Source organism: Cydia splendana, chromosome 2 (genome assembly GCF_910591565.1).
Source record: "Cydia splendana chromosome 2, ilCydSple1.2, whole genome shotgun sequence".
In the NCBI taxonomy this organism is placed as follows: Eukaryota; Metazoa; Arthropoda; class Insecta; order Lepidoptera; family Tortricidae; genus Cydia; species Cydia splendana.
The window spans coordinates 31,266,731-31,285,393 of record NC_085961.1 but is presented as its reverse complement, the minus strand read 5'-3'; positions in this window follow the sequence as shown (position 1 = coordinate 31,285,393).

Genomic DNA, 18,663 nt, shown 5'->3' with positions numbered 1-18,663 from the left:
TTGTTTATTTTATTTATTTTGTTTATTTTATTTTTTATTTTTTTAAATATATTTTTTTTATTTAATTTATTTATTATATTCTGTTTTTAGTATTTGTTGTAACAGCAGCAACAGAAATACATAATCTATGAAAATTTCAACTGCCTAGCTATCACGGTTCATGAGATACAGCCTGGTGACAGACAGACGGACAGCGGAGTCTAAAAAAATACTACATACATTACTACCTACTACTACCTATTTCCTTTTACTCTTTCGGGTTTAAAAAAAATCCCGTGAATTGTAGAAGAAAGTTTTGTTGGAATGTAGAAAGCATACTAAGTTGGGCTAAAATTTACTTGAATACGAAGAAGAATAAACACAGGAATTTTATTCTTAATCCAATAGATTTGAATTAGAATAGTTCTTGCACTCGTTATTTTAGAATAAAATGAAAGTTAATAAATCATGTCACTTTTATTTAAATGAAAAATAAAAAACGGAATATTTATTCCTAATGTAGGATTATTCTAAATAACGTCTTATTAAATTAGAATGTTATACTCAATTAATTTAACTTTTGTAGTACAATGTATAAAATTAGTAAAATGAATTTCACCCCTCTTTTCAACGGTCGGATTGATTTGAATTTTTTTTAGCGTAATAGATTATATTGTGATAGATATGTACATTTTTTTGGAGCCTTCGAAACGGCGATGATAATTTGATAATGAAACTACATATAAAGTAAACTGCGAAATTATAATTATGATGGTTCAATGTATATTCCTTTGCCAATTAAGTATGTCGTATTTTGTTTATTATTCTTATCAGCCTTGAGGTCTTTACGTATGCTATCTCTTTCACACCTACGGAAAGTGAATGAGATAGCAAATTACATCAGGTAAGAAAATAGTCCTACGCTTATCACTAGATTTGCTGAATGTCGCAGATCGCAGCATGAATTGTATTGTATTATTTGCTGTGTTTCCACTTGAGACGGTCATTTATTACTCATTGGCAATAACAATAAGATTAAGTCGTGGCGTGGTGAATTTTTTGTCAGCATTTGATAAACACGTGCGGTAGGCAGTGTGTCAAACGATATTAATACCTATTCATTTCCGTCTAATAATGAGTACAAAAATTTTAAATATCATCAATATCAGCTGAACTTTTAAAAACACAATGAGTCTCGGTAGTAACGCGGACACTGAAACTACATACTAAACATAATTCGAAAACAAAAAATCATGAATACTTTCCCCATTTGTTCCTGCCCAACGTGACCGCCGCGATACATGAGGTGGGGACATATGGGAATGATTTAAATGAAGTGCGTATTCCCATCTGTGCCCGGCGGAGAGAAATAGGAATACACCATATCGAGCTATTCCTTATCATACCTTTAAAAACATATTTTTTAGGGTTCCGTACCCAAAGGGTAAAAACGGGATCCTATTACTAAGACTCGGCTGTCCGTCTGCCTGTCACTAAGCTGTATCTCATGAAGCGTGATAGCTAGGCAGTTGACATTTTCACAGATTATGTATTGCTGTTGCCCCTATTACAACAAATACTAAAAACAGAATATTATAAATATATAAGTTGGGCTCCCATACAACAATCATGATTTATTTGCTGTTTTTTGCGTAATGGTACAGAACCCTTCCTGCGCGAGTCCGACTCTCACTTGGCCGGTATTTTATTTTTTTACATTAAATTAGGCACAGTGAGCCATTGAAGTGTTTCGCTATCCACCATCCGAGCAGATCAGCTGAATTGTACCTGATGATTTAGTTATCAATCATAGTACAAAGACTATGCGGCAGTAAATTAAATTCTTAAGATTTTATTGAATAAAATTAGGTATAAATTAGACAACTATTATTATTTACTTCTATCTATACGGCACCCAGACTACATTTTAATCCAGGAATATTATTAAGAATATAAAATCAAGATTTCATTAACTTGATTAAGAATGAGATTATTCTTATTAAATTTTTTATTTGAATAATTTTGACGGGAATAAATCAACATGATTTTATTCTTAGGAATTCTTATTCAAATAATGATTTTATTCTTGAATGCCCAACACTGCTTACTAAGTATGTATCTATTTAATTTAATCAAAATTATTTCACCTTTCCAATGTTACAGATACTTAATAAATATAATGAATTCTGGTATTAATGAAAGATTTGAAGTATTAAAATAAGGTTATCACTGCTATAGATAATATATATATTTTCTGCTCGCTGCATTAAGCAAAACAAGGTAAATTACGACTTTTAGCTGACACAACTTACCGCATCTGAAAACGTTTAAAAGTAATTGCTTATTATAAAATAAGCTCATTATTAGGTATTATGTCATTTGTCAACAATGGTTAAATATCTACCACAATCCGCTAACACATGTATCTTTATCACAACGACATTTTTTTAATCACTCTATCTAAAGATAAACTATAACTACCAGTAAAATTACTAGTTAGGTTAAATTTTTTCCTTAAATCAATCTTTAATCTGTAGGTACATACCAAGTTTGAACCCGAAAATAGAAAAATAATATCTAAGTAGCATTAAAAATATAACTAAACAATAACAGATATTGCTAGGATAGGATGGTGTTTACTCGCAGGAAGCCCATTTCTAAAAATTCCAAACTAGAACTGCTCCGAAATGAGCAAAAACAATAGGAACACACAGGTATAAAAGTATAAAGATAAACAAAGGAATGGCCGCGCTGCGGCTGTCGCTCCAAAATAATACTGTAATCGCCCAATAATGTTTTCAATTTTAGCTTAAGGAGTCAAAGTACAATATTGTTTGAATTGACAATAAGCGAAGTTACCGACAAAGAAACATGTTTGTGCTGGAGACTTAATAGACCGCCCATGCCAACCACGGTTATTCAATAATAAGTTCAATTTAAGTGTGCGTAAAGATTACAATCGTTTGAACTGGTTCAAAACCTTATTATGAGGTAACTGAATCGACTGGGTTCTTATTTCGGTTACCGGTAACCGAGGTTAACTCGATCTGATACGGTTACCGAATCAAAGTGTTACCTTATCAGACGGTTACCGTTATGGTAGGGGTTTTTATAACCACTTCTAAAATAACCCTATGAAAAACCCCGGTTAAGGTAACCGGTTCCGGTCCCTGCTTAAAACTAAGAAAATAACCATAAAATTACCCTCCCCCCCCCCCCCTTTATCTCCGAAACTACTGGGACAAAAATAAAAAAACTATAGACAAAACAAATAAGCCCCCGAAATACCCGAAAACCCGAAATAGGTAGGTACTATGCGGGAAACATAATACCTATACATATCCCTCAGCCTAGTAAAGGGTTAATATTCATAATAACACTAATAATTACAACATTCATGAAATATTTCGACCATTTCTGGGGTGAACCCCTAAAACCTGGCTACGATGACCGTGCAGGACTCCTAGGTAAATTAAATCATTTTCTACTCATGCTTTTATTAGGTACCGACTGTACCCTTCCTTGTATAAAACTATCCTAACACTTTCGCTGTAGCATTATTGCGTCGATTCGCCCTACGCAAGAATGGTTAAATGCAATAATTAATTTCTATAACGAAAGTGTTGTCAAGTCCAAACTCAATGACATACTTATTTTTATTTTACAAAGCTCCCATGGCTACCTTCGGCCGCCCTTCCGAACTGTAAATAAAAAGAGTGTCATAAGCGCCCTAACCCTCATAAACATATATTTGAAGGAGCCGCGCCGCATGTGACATGACCGCGCTTATCACCTTCACTTCAATGACGCCGCTTATCGCTTATCGCGCCATCCCGCGGGTCACCGTGGGCGACCTAAACTCATCAGCTCATCACCAATAACGCGTCTATAAACAGTATCTTTATGAGATTAACTAAGTACAATAACACAACTATATCACTGATACACTACACAGGGTGAATGTTGCTCGCGCAATCGGTTTCTCGGAATAACTCTGCATGAAGCTGAACATCTTAAATAACAATAGCTTATCAATTCAAGACTGCCTGTTCAATTAAATATGCCTTTAACTTTTTAACAAATAGCTCTTACTTTCAACTTAGAATAAATTTAAAAGTGGAAAAATTACTGTCTTGGGTGAGACTTGAACGCACGGCCTCTGGATCGATACTCCAGCGCTCTGCCATCTGAGCCACCGAGACCTCATCCATAGCTAGCAAATCTTTCCACCATATATGGGTCAAGGGGACCCTAGCAATCTTTATGGCCTAGCTATCGTTTGCAGACGTTTCAGCTGGTTTAAATTAAATCTCTTACTTTCATTACTGAATTGTATGAAAAGTTTGACGGCATACCCAATTCTACTAGACTTTTTCTACTTTAGTGAACAGTGATTCGACGGATCAAAGAGTGACCATGCTCTACTCTACTGTATGCTACGCGGTGAAGAGTGGCACCCCTGCGCGCGCACGTGGAGCTGCGCGGGCGCAGGTGCCGGCGCGGGGGTACGCGCGGTATCGCCTGCGCGTTTCCGGAGGTGTGTCCGCTGACCCGTGGCGTTCGCGCGCGGCGCTGCTGCGGCAGGGCCACTCTCAGAAGTCTCACATACTCTATGAACAAATTAAATTACCATCTATGAAAATATTTTAAGTACAGTACACACTACTATTCCACTATGTAGGGCCACTCTCACAAGTCTCACATACTTTATGAACAAATTAAATTACTTTCTATGAAAATATTTCAATTTGTGTTATTTCAAGTACAGTACACACTACTACTAGTGGCTCTGTGAGCTGTAGACCTCGCGAGCATAGCTTATTGGGACCGTGCACGATGACAGCGCCACACAGCGGTTTGATCAATCAACAATACAAAATTTTTAATTTAATAAAAAAAACGAAGTTTAAGTGAAAAAAAATACAAAAAGTTATGTCTTACTGGGGATCGAACCGAGACTTTCTGTGTGCAAACAAAATAAGCGAATGTTTGCAAAATGCGCCATGATAGTTCTTAGCTAAGCTGACGAAATTCGGATACTCATTCTCGAGTAAAAACTAAATATCTAAATACCGTCTAAACCAGCAATAAATTTTTTCTGCATTTTTTGCCATTTACTATGTAAACAATTAAACATGTCTCAAAAAGAATACACTCTTATGATACCGATACGACTATTTGTATAATCGCGAGCTATCACAACTTTTCCATTTTGAAAAATTTTCAAAAACCGGCTCGACAATAAAATTTTATTGGTTCATAGAATTCGGTTACAAAATTTCACGAGAATCGGTTAAGAATTGCGACCTGTAGAGGAGAACATCCGGACATACAAAACTAAATATCTTAATACCTCCAAAACCAGCGAAATAAATTTTCTGAATTTTTTGACATTTAATCTGTAAACATGTCTCAAAACGAATACACTCTTATAATACCAATACGACTATTTGTATAAGCGCGAGCTATCACAACTTTTCCATTTTGAAACTTTTTTAAAAACCGGCTCGACAAAAAAATTTTATCGGTTCATAGAATTCGGTTACAAAATTTCACGAGAATCGGTTAAGAATTGCGACCTGTAGAGGAGAACATCCGGACATACAAAACTAAATATCTTAATACCTCCAAAACCAGCGAAATAAATTTTCTGAATTTTTTGACATTTAATCTGTAAATATGTGTCAAAAAGAATACACTCTTATGATACCGATACGACTATTTGTATAAGCGCGAGCTATCACAACTTTTCCATTTTGAAAAATATTCAAAAACCGGCTTGACAAAAAAAAATTATCGGTTCATAGAATTCGGTTCCAAAATTTCACGAAAATCGGTTCAGAATTGCGACCTGTAGAGGAGAACATCCGGACATACGAAAGCAAAACGCCCGAGTCAAAACGTAGACCTTCGCTTCGCTTCGGTCAATTATAGCAATGTTTGTAATTTGAAAAACAGACATATGTTATGTATGTATGTATATATATATATATATATATATATGCTCTGCGTATATCTATATATATATAAGGGACCAGGCTAAAATCAGCGCTGGATATATGTATATCACATAACTAGCACAGGCTGAGACTGGTACCCATTGCCTATAACAATGTGAAATTTAAATTAATGTTAGTACCTACCTACCTACTATGTTTAAGGTGTTTATTTACTTCGTACTAATTGTAAGTTTTCTAGTTGTAAGAATGTAAGATTTCTAGTTGTGGCAATAAACTTTTTTTATCTTTATCTTATCTTTATTTAGGCAGTGCAATCTCTCTTCGCTAGCCCGTAATCACCTGAGTTGATTAGGTTAGAATTCATTAGGAGGTCGAAACGCATACTGTTCTAACTTAGGGATGGCCAGGGGGCGCCACAAACCTTCAGGAAATTGTCAAGTACCTACATAAGTACATATACTTGTAAATTTCGACCCAAACGACCGAACGAAGCCTTACATTGCTTAGATTGCTATGCCCTAACAGGTCATGTTTGATCCAGAAATGAAATACCTTAATCCCTTGTAAAAACAACATGAAGATGCAATAAATATACTGAATACTGAATACAAAAGGAGCGGTTTGGGCATCGCATCTGTCGCGTAAACAGAGGACGTTGGTTCGAATCCAGCTCTGCGCACTTCCCTTTGTAGTTATGATATTTATTTAGGTTTAAAGTCTCACATACGACGACACTAGAGATGGGCCGAATATGGACTTTGCTGAATACAAATATTCGGTTCAGCTCATACCGAATATTCGTTTGGACTAAAACGCTCCAAACAAGTTCATTCAGGTCCGCGGTCTGCACTCAACGTGTTTTGACCCTTCTCCTCCCGACCGACCGGGAATGTTTATGAAAAGAAACTGAAACGTCTCATACCTGATCGCGAAGTGCATCCGGGCTAACTAGCGGACACCCTTAAAAAATAGTTTATTCGGTAAATATTCGGCAGTTATGGTGAATTGGGCCTATCTCTAGACGACACACATATTTATTATTTACGCATGTGACTATTAAGACTGTAAGGCCTGCGCAAACCGGCGGAGAGCAGCGCAGATCACTGTTGGTGGCCTCTTTAGAGCTCTTTTGGCCCTGCTGCCCTTGAAAGGGCAGTGCCCTAATAGGATTTCTATAAAGCCAGTCTATGAATTAAATTTTACCCTCACGTTTTTCATTTGAAAAGCATTTTAACCTCTCAGGAGGTTAGGTATAGGCATAAGTAGGTATATTATTTGGAGAATGACCTGGTGTGCGAGAGCAGCGTTTCCAACAGACGTTTCCAACAGACGTCCACGGTCCACGGTTATCTAGATCTTCGTCGTTGATGGTAACGGAATGCTTGTTGCGTTCGCCTCGTTCAACGATTCAGCTAAATTGCGATCTAGCGTTGTTTGCTTATAATTAAAACCCGCTAAGTCGGATAAAACTCCTCGACACAATTGTGCTATATTAAACATCTTATTATATTTGCTAAAATAAAACAGTTAAAAACTTGCTGTAAGTACTTACTTGGGAAAAAATAATAAGTAGAAAAGACAGTAAGTAAGTACATAGGTACCTATTCTAAATTCATGCAGTAATTTCGTTGTACAGTCAGCGTCGTACATAGTAAGTAGGTAATATGTACCATCCAAAGTATTCAAAGAGTTCTATAGTTCTAGTTCCATAGGTACCTCTATTACAAATTATAAGAGATGCCACGAATATTCGGCAACTATTCGGTATTCGGCCTATTCAGCCATTTTGCCGAATATTCGGTATTGGGCCGAATGTTGCCTACTATGGCATATATGTATGGGTCTGATTTGATTGACTCAAACTACAATTACTAGTTCTGAGCAACAAAAGTTAAATTTAGCAAACGTTTTTATACCGAATATTCGTCGCTACGGCCGAGAGAGCTGCCGAATATTCGGTGTTTGGTATTCGGCCAAAACCACTATTCGGGGCATCTCTACAAATTATATCGTGTACCGAATTATTTGAAGTCAATGCGGCCAAATCCTGAAACTAAAAGCGATTGCTGAAAATAAAAGCTATCGCTGCTTTGTCGAGGAAATTACCAATAGTGTACTATTTAGAGAAAAACGCTTGTTGACGGAATTTCCCGTATGACCTGCTAACTACTATATGACGCTGACTGTAGGTAGGTACCTAGTTATTAGCCGAATTCCAAACAAAATTGATCATGCAAGGGTCTTTAAATCTTTTTGTATCAAGGATTGTACCGGTCTGTTTGTGTCGTGTGGTCCACCGTACCGTCGGACGAAGTGTCAATCGGATGATTTTTATTTACAGCTCAAGAGTTACGAGTTTTTTTCAGAATTTGCCTTTGTTTTTTCCTACCAAAAACACAAATGTGAAAGAATGCCGTTAACGGTTTCACTATTAATCTAATAAAAGAAGTGAGATGTAATTGGAATCCAAGTTATTTTAAAGCCCCTCAGACACACAGCTCCTGTCATGCATAACGTTTTTCAATTGCCTAAACTTATTTGTGTGATAATACTCTCTCTTCTTCCTCGCGCTATCCCGGCATTTTGCCACGGCTCATGGGAGCCTGGGGTCCGCTTGACAACTAATCCCAAGAATTGACGTAGGCACTAGTTTTTACGGAAGCGACTGCCATCTGACCTTCCAACCCAGAGGGGAAACTAGGCCTTATTGGGATTAGTCCGGTTTCCTCACGATGTTTGTGTGATAATACTCTATGTAGTCTTTTGTACCGTCAGACCAGAGTCACGCTCCGCCATTTATAGTCCATGGGCCAGCTGGTCAAATTTTTGAAAATGGTATAAATTGGGGGTACCAAGTTTCCTTTTCACAGCAGTTAGATAGGCTTATTATGATGTTAAAAAACCATGATTGCCATCTCAAAATGGTAGCTAACAAAAATGGCCGCCAATCCAAGATGGCGGATATTGAGTTTAAAAAATCAACCGTAACTCGAGAAGTATTCGTCCGATTTCATTGCAATTTTTTTTAAACAAAAGCTCTATATGTGAGCTTAAAATTATGTTTACATATTATATCGATAAAGTCGACCGTGAATTAGTAATTAAAGAAATATTGTAAATTTTCTTTTTTTTTTGTGATACTTTTTTTTTTAATTCAGTTTTTACGAAGTATCTCGTACATTACAAAAAAGTTTTAAATGAGACAAAATAGTGTGTTAAATTAGCTTTAATTTGACGTATTATTTGTATGGAACTGATGACTGAAAACACATGGAAACATGAATTAAATTTTACTTCTGTTGAAATTCACCGTTGACTAAATAACTGCGTACAGAACAAAAAGCTTCAGATAGAAGTTGTAGAGTACAAAAAACATGTTTTTAGTATAGTTTAATAATAATAGCAATCATTTATAATAAAAGTAAAATTATAGTAATAATGGTTTTATTTTTTACAAGTAAAAACTACTTTAAACTCTCGCGTTTTGTATACTTAATTAAATTCATTAATGTTACTAACGGGTCAAACGGGATTAAATTTAATTATTCGCTGAAACGTCGGAAAAAAGGTAAAATAATGAAATTATATCGCGTTAGACCCGTTAGTGACATTAATTAGGTAAAAACTAGTATTCGATTGAAATAGTAATTTCTTCAGTGAACTGCGTACAGAACAAAAAGCGTCAGATAGAAGTTGTAGAGTACAAAAATGATATTTATAGTATAATTTAATAATTTATAATAATAGTAGCAGGGCTCGGAAACCGTTTTATTTTTCAAACCGGTTTCGTTCATAAACCCGGGAACGAAAAGGATTTCGTTTCGGTTACCAGTTAAAGAACTGTTCTATTGAGATACCGTTGAGATGCGTTCGCCTTTCGTTTTTGTGGAACTAAATTAACCGATTAAATTGAAAATGTCGAATTGATCCAAGTAAAAACTGGTATTCGGTATAAATAGAAATGTCTTCAGTGAAAATGTGTTCGGCTACAAATAAAGTGAACTATATATGTGTATAATATGTGGCGAGATAGGCCCTAAAAGACGGACAATCGTGGGCATTGTTATTTAATGCAGCATTAATAAGGAGTTTTGAGGCTATTAGTAACCGACGTGACATACCGGATGAATTTTTAGGTATATAGGTACTGTGAAATATCACTGCCAATATAGAGTCCATTTCACCAATATCACGTCTTTAATAAAATTACAGACAAAAAGACTCCCTACGCTCGTGGTTCGAAAAATGGAATCTTGAGCGTAGCGAGGTTTTCACTACACCAACACGAGGAAAATACTAACTGTAAAATATCAAACAAAATCAAAGCGAATCGATTCAAAATGAATGTTATTAAATGTTAATATTCAAAATCATCATTTAAAAGCCAATTCTACCAGCAAACATAAGAAAACAAATCAAAATTTGCATTTGATTACTTTGCCTCACATGTGAATAAAATGCAACTATCTTATCAGCTTGGAACAATCAAGAGAGCCTTTATCTTTATAGTGAAATGATATTGTAACTGCAGAAGCATGTTATCATAAACCCAAGAGTAAAATCTCAAAATTCTCTATTTACTTGCGAAACTTATTTCTTACTTAGACGACCGGTCTGGCCTAGTGGATAGTGACCCTGTCTGCTAAGCTGATGGTCCTGGGTTCGAATCCCAGTAAGGGCATTTATTTGTGTGATGAACACTAATATTTGTTCCTGAGTCATGGTTGTTTTCTATGTATATAAGTATGTATTTATACGCCTAGTACCCATAGTACAAGCTTTGCTTAGTTTGGGGCTAGGTTTGATCTGTGTAAGATGTCCCCTAATATTTATATTTATTTACTTAATAGAGGATGTCGTCAGCGTAACAGATTCTTCAAATAATTTTTCTTAAATATAACTTAAGTAAAGAGTTTTTATCCGGTACCTATGTCACGTCGTTTAGTAATAGACTCTAGTGGACTCTAGACTGGTATACAATGGCGTCCAAGCTCTGAACCAGCTTGGAAGGCAAAACAGAGTGCAACTGGTATGTATCCCAGGGCACGAGGGATTCATAGGCAATGAAAATGCAGATGAACTTGCCAGAGCTGGATCTTTAGGTAACCTTATAGGTCCGGAACGATTCGTGGGGCTCTCACAGGGAACCATCATAACGGCTATTAAAGACCATACTAAGATCAAACATCAGGAAGAATGGGACAGTCTGACGGGTCTAAAGCACGCAAAGCTCTTTATGCAAGGAGTAGACTCCGGTTGGAGCAAAAAGCTTTGGAAACTTAGCAAAAGACAACTCCAAATCATAACAAGGTGTTTACTGGACATTACGGGGTCAAAGGAATTCTGGCCAAGATGGGACACTCTGACAACACCGATTGTCGTATGTGTGGCGAAGAGAGACAGTAAAACACCTAATTTGTGAATGTCACCCCCTGGCCAGAAAAATAATTAAGGACTTTGGAGCAGGATATCTTGAACCAAAGGACTTTAAAACGCTAACCATGAGCTCTATCATCCGGCACAGGGATATATGGTGGGAAAAGCTCTTGAGTAGTTGACGGATCTTTTCTAGGGGGTAATTGCGCAAAAGATCCCTATGGATCGAAGTGTATCCAAGCAAGGGCCCCCGAAAACAATAAGATAAGAATAGACTCAAAATTCCTTATTAATGCTGCATTAAAATTGAATAATACTGCCTACTGTCCATCTTTTGGGGGAATTGGGGGGGTACTTTACAAAATGGTCTTATTTCACTACATATTATACAAATATCTAGTTCACTTTGCATCATCTTGATTTGTAGCTGAAAAGATTTTCACTGAATAACTAGGTTTTAGCTAATTAATGTTACTAACGGGTCAAACGCGATTAAATTTCATTTTTAACCTTTTTTCCGACGTTTCAATGAATAATGAAATTTAATCGCGTTAGATCTGTTAGTAACATTAATTATGTATACAAAACGCAAGATTTTAAAGTAGTTTTTACTTGTAACAAATAAAACTAATAATACTATCGTTCTAATATTATTATGATCAATTTCTAAAGTTATTAAAATATACTAAAAACATGATTTTTGTACTCTACAACATCTATCCGAAGCTTTTTGTTCTGTATGCAGTGATTTAGTCAACGGTGAATTTCAACGGAAGTAAAACCAAATTTATGTTTCCATGTGTTTTCAGTCATCAGTCCCATACAAATTGTACGTCAAATTAAAGTTAATTTAATACACTATATTGCCTCATTTAAAACTTTTTTGTAATGTTTGAGATATTTTGTAAAAACTTAATTTAGAAAAAAGTATCACAAAAAAATGAGAAGATTTTCAATATTTCTTTAATTACTAATTAATGGTTGACTTTATCGATATAATATATAAACATAATTTTAAGCTCACTTATAGAGCTTTGGTTAAAAAAAAACAGCAACGAAATCGGACGTATATTTCTCGAATTATGGTTGATTTCTTAAAACTCAATATCCGCCATCTTGGATTGGCGGCCATTTTTGTTAGCTACCATTTTGAGATGGCAATCATGGTTTTTTAACATCATAATAAGCCTATCTAACTGCTGTGAAAAGGAAACTTGGTACCCCCAAATTATACCGAAATCTTGCCTGGCCCATGGACTATTAGGGTCCTAGCTAAATTGGTTGTTCAATACTTACCTACTCTATAGAATTTCCTATTTAGCAAGAACCCTTAAATGGCATAGCAATCCCTGTGGTGACTGTACTTAGGTAGGTACACCTACTAGTGGAGTTACCTATGTTGTCATACAATTATGGAATTGTTAATAGTTATTGCTATTGATGCTATATGTGACGTTATCAATAAAAAGGGACCTTATTGTCGATGGCGCTTACGTCATTATTAACGATGCTCCGATATAAATACAACACCGCGCAACGCTGTGCGGCGTAAGCGCCATCGACAATAAGGTCCCTATTCATAGATAATGCCCCATATACACTCCACAGATCAAGTACTTCAAACAAATTACGTTGCATGTCATTGACGTAAGAAGATAGCTTGACCTGAAGATGTGAGTACGTCGCGACACGATCTCGTGAAAGAGCTATAAGTAATAGATGGATGCCCCACACAAACTACTTACTGTCACAGATCTTGTGATCTATTCTGGGCATTCTGGGCATACTGGCCGAACAACTATCGAGACTGAGGCCCGATTTGACTTGAGATAGTGTTAGAAGTGACTTAGCCATAGGTACATTATAGTTACCGTAATGCTACTATCGAAATCAAACTACAATTCCACGGCGTGCAGTCCTGACGATCTACCGCGAACATCCAAAGTCGAAATTACGTTATCTATATAAGTAACCTACCTAAACGTAATGTAGAACGTCGTTGACGTGGATCACTTATGATTCACCAATTATAAACAAAAAAGCGTCCAAGTGAGAGTCGGACTCGCGTTCCAAGGGTTCCGTACATTACACAATTGTTAACAAAGTATTTTTTTATGTGAAACGTGAGTGAAATGTCTTTAAATATAACCGCCGAAAAAAAACTAAAAGGAAATAAAAAAACCGGCACTAACACGAAACGAGTCGACCAACAAAAACAATAGCGCACTGAAAAGAAAAAAATAATTATTTGGCTTCAATAACGCAAGTAAATACCTATGAACTATGTATATACATACTTCTGAAATCAATCACACAAATCTGCGTATTTATATATTTACAATCTGTTATTTTTGGAGTCGGTGCCAGCCTCAAACAAACTTGAGCACCTTAGTGAAGCACCTGCACCGACTCCAAAAATAACAGATTGTAAATATATAAATACGCAGATTTGTGTGATTGATTTCAGAAGTATGTATATACATAGTTCATAGGTATTTACTTGCGTTATTGAAGCCAAATAATTATTTTTTTCTTTTCAGTGCGCTATTGTTTTTGTTGGTCGACTCGTTTCGTGTTAGTGCCGGTTTTTTTATTTCCTTTTAGTTTTTTTTCGGCGGTTATTTTTTTTGTTAAAAAGTTTTTATTTTATAATTTTCTGTGGCTATAATTTATACAAATTATTACATGCTTAATTTTTATTACTTTTAAAATAGCTACCTACCTTGCTTTAGCTATTAACTGTTATATTAATAATCCTACTTTAACTATTATTTTGTTTTGTAATATAAATAAATTACCCCTATTTTCCCACCCTTAGGGTAGGATTTTTTTCCAAATTTTTATTATTATTACGACTACTCTGTAAAAAGTTATGCGTGGTCATACGTTACAATCGGTGAGTGAAAAAATCAATCATCCCCTATTTTCCTTCCCTTAAGGTTGGATTTTTTTTTCCAAATTTATATGGGACCAACTTCGGGGTATACCCTTTCTAATAAAAAAATAATTATCAAAATCGAACATCTCTGTAAAAAGTTATGCGTGGTCATACATAAAAAAAAAAAAAAAAAAATATATATATATATACGCGTCGACTTGTGAACCTCCTCCGTTTTTTTCGTCGGTTGAAAAACCAGTAGGGGTTGGATAAAAAACTGTAATTAAGTCCGACTTACGCTTGACTGCGCATTTCTATAGATTTCCCTGTGAAGGTAAAGAAACTATTTTGTGTATATTTTCTTAATTTTAGACCCAGTAGTTTCGAAGATAATTGGGGGGGGGTCATTTATTGGTTATTTTCTTAAATAACTTCTAAACTATTTATTTTAAAATTACAAATAATTACATCCGAGTTTCTCACATGATTTTCACAATGAGCTCTTTCATTTGATATGTATTGGAACTCGCACGTTGCCTATAATTTTAAAACTTTGTTTTTAATTTTCTCAATAACCTCCCAAAAGTGGCCCCTATGTTTAAAAATCATTTGTTTGAGTTACATGTCCTTCTTTGGGTCACAAACTTACATGTGTGTGTGTACCAAATTTCAAGTTAATTGGTCTAGGTGATCATTTATATACTGGGTCAAGCAGATCTTGTCAGTAGAAAAAGACGGCAAATTTTAAAAATGTATTAGGCGCGAAAGGATATCGTCCCATAGAAAATTTGAATTTCGCGCCTTTTTCTACTGAGAAGATTTGCTTGACCATCAAAGTATAGTAGGTTAGTTTCGGAGAAAATCGGCTGTGACAGACGGACAGACAGACGCACGAGTGATCCTATAAGGGTTCCGTTTTTTCCTTTTGAGGTAAGTACCTACGGAACCCTAAAATATAAATATTTACAATTATTAATAGCTCGATCACGTGCCGCCCATCGGTATATCACCTTGGCGGATCCGGAGCAGACCGGTTGCCCAAACCGAAACCGTGTCACAACTCGTAAGTACGAGTACATATTAGTACATACAGGGTGGCCACATAACAGGTACTTTAGTTTTTGTAATTTTATTCCATGAAATATAAAAATTATTAAGTAGGTATTTCTTGTTAAATATAGTACCTATTTAGGGGGAACGCAGCCAGCTTTATGGGAACCACATGGGAACCTTTCCACAGGGATCGGACCGGACCTGGGTGATCTAGCCTAATATATACCATATTAGATCTTCAATCGTTGTTATACTTGTTAATATTCATCCAACTGTTACAAGAATAATCATAATAATACAATATTAAAACTCAAGTTAAAACTAGAAATAAAATAGAAATACAAACTATAAAATATACTTACCTACAAAACACCAAACCAATTACAGAAAGAACACCCCGTCCAACAGGTCGGACTGCGGCATGGACCCCATGACACTGGCGGCGTTACCTCTCTGTATCGCAAGGGAAATACGTTGAGAGAGGTACGCGCCAGCCCTGGGGTCGCCTGTGGTGTCAACCAGCCGCGCCGACAGCGCTCCCATTAATATTTTCATGTCGATATATACCTAAACCTATTCATATATAAGGTTTACTCGGGTAATTCCGAATGTCGAAAACTGTCGGATAATTCCGATAAGAGACTTTTATTATGATGGAATTAAGGGTGATTTTCATCTGAATTTCGGAATTATCCGACATTCGGTATTACCCGAATACACCTTACCTACATATTGGGCTAGATCGCCCATGTTGTTTTATTGATTTTTTAGGTATTAGTTTTAGTTTTGTAGGTACTTTTAATTTTAGGTTACCTTTTATTGTAAGTTTGATATTAATTATGTTTATGGTCTTATCTTATTGGAAACAATACCTACGAGCGTAAAGTCCGGGCACGAAGGATGGCAACCTGGATAGAAACAACGAATAGGGATGTTTCCTGTACTTAAAATAAATTATTTCAAACCGTGCAGGAAATAAAGCACCAGATAATTATTAGAAAAACATAGATAGCAGCTATTTTTGAACACAATTTGTATTTAATAAATCGGATTGAAATATAAAAAGTAGGTGAGTTTACCGTGACGTCACTATATTTGTTTTCATATAAATTCCATACTAAAAAATCGTTTTGACAGTTCTAAAAAAGAAGCTGATTTGACTAGTAGGAATGTAGATTATTAAAAAAATATAACAAAGAGCAATGTTAAACGGATCATTTTGTAATAGTAGGAGATCCCAAATATGGTCGACCTTCACCAATCTGTCTGACGGATGAAACTATGAAAATATGAAAGAAAATATGTTCCAGAACATAAATAAATAGGGTTGCCTAAAGAAATATGGTCAAGGCTATTTTTAAGAAATTTTTGAAACAAAAATTTTTTCGGCAAATTTCACCGATTTATCTGACGAACGAAATAAGTTTCAATGGAAAGTATACAACTTGTACAACATAAATCAACTAGGTTGCCTATCTTTTTCCGGTCACTATTATGTGGTTGCCGTGTTTAAAGAGGTGATTTTATATCGATAATTGCACTCATCTGTCTGACGCTTGAATTATACATCAAAATGATGGTAATTTTATTGCAAGTACAATGGTATAGGGTTGCCTGCGAAAATCCGGTCACAAATAAGGGTTGCCAGGCTTTTAATTAAAATAAGAAGGGAAGACTTTTAGCGATAACTCATAAACGGCTTAACTGATCAAGTTTGTTTTAATTTTATTTGATTGAGTTTTTTAAGCACTATTTCCATGATTTTTTTTTGTATTTTTTGGACACATGGTTCAAAAGTTAGAAGGAAAAACCTTTTTTTCTTCTTTCTAAACGATTGTCACACATTTTGTTTCTTTCAAAGCGATTATTTCCGAAAATATTCACTTTATCAAAAAATGTTCTTCTAAAACCCCTATTCACTTTGAAAGTCCTTTTCAACAACATCCCACACCATAGGGTAGACACGAAAAAAAAAACTCACGTACATTTTGTTTCTTTCGAGGCGATTATTTCCTAAAATATTCACTTTATCAAAAAATGTTTTTTTGAAAAACCCTATTTATTTTAAAACTCATATCAAATGACATCTTACAACATAGATATCAAACGAACAAAAAGAAAAAAAATGTATGTGACCTTTTTTTTTGCTTCAACCCTATAGTGTGACATGTCGTTGGATAGAACTTTTGAAATAAATACGGTTTTTAGAAAACATTTTTTTGTAAAGTAAATATTTTAGGAAATAATCGGCTCGAAAGAAACAAAATGTACGTGAGGATGTTTTTTTCGTATCAACCCTATAATGTGGGATGTTGTTAGAATGGTCTTTCAAAATGAATAGGGGTTTTAGAAGAACATTTTTTGATAAAGTGAATATTTACGGAAATACTCGCTTTGAAAGAAACAAAATGTGTGTGACAATTTTTTATCGTTTCAACCTTATAGTGTGGAGTGTCGTTGGATAGGCCTTTTAAAATAAATAGGGGTCTTTAAACAACATTTCTTGATAAAGTGAATCATTTCGGAAATAATCGTTTAGAAAGCAAAAAAAATAAGTTTTCCCTTCTAACTTTTGAACCATGTGTCCAAAAAATACAAAATAAATCATGAAAATAGTGCTTAAAAACTCAATCAAATAAAATTAAAACAAACTTGATCAGTTAAGCCGTTTATGAGTTATCGCTAAAAGTCTTCCCTTCTTATTTTAATTAAAAGCCTGGCAACCCTTATTTGTGACCGGATTTTCGCAGGCAACCCTATACCATTGTACTTGCAATAAAATTACCATCATTTTGATGTATAATTCAAGCGTCAGACAGATGAGTGCAATTATCGATATAAAATCACCTCTTTAAACACGGCAACCACATAATAGTGACCGGAAAAAGATAGGCAACCTAGTTGATTTATGTTGTACAAGTTGTATACTTTCCATTGAATCTTATTTCGTTCGTCAGACAAATCGGTGAAATTTGCCGAAAAAAATTTTTTTCAAAAATTTCTTAAAAATAGCCTTGACCATATTTCTTTAGGCAACCCTATTTATTTATGTTCTGGAACATATGTTCTTTCATATGTTCATAGTTTCATCCGTCAGATAGATTGGTGAAGTAGACCATATATGAGGGATCTCCTACTATAAGGTTAATAGGCGCACACGAGCAACTTTTGTCTCGGCAAGTATTTTATCACTTACATCATTAAGTCTATGGGTAGAGTTAGAATTCTACTTTGAAAGTTAAAAAAATAATTGCGGAGATTAAAGTTGCTCGTGCGCGCCTAGCCTAACATACAATTTCTACACTTACACATATTAATGGCAAGTATATACGCGTACTGGCCTGACAGATCGTAAGTAGACGAGACGCTAGCAACATCAGAGTTGTCACATGCGTGTTGTCAAACCTTTAAAGATCT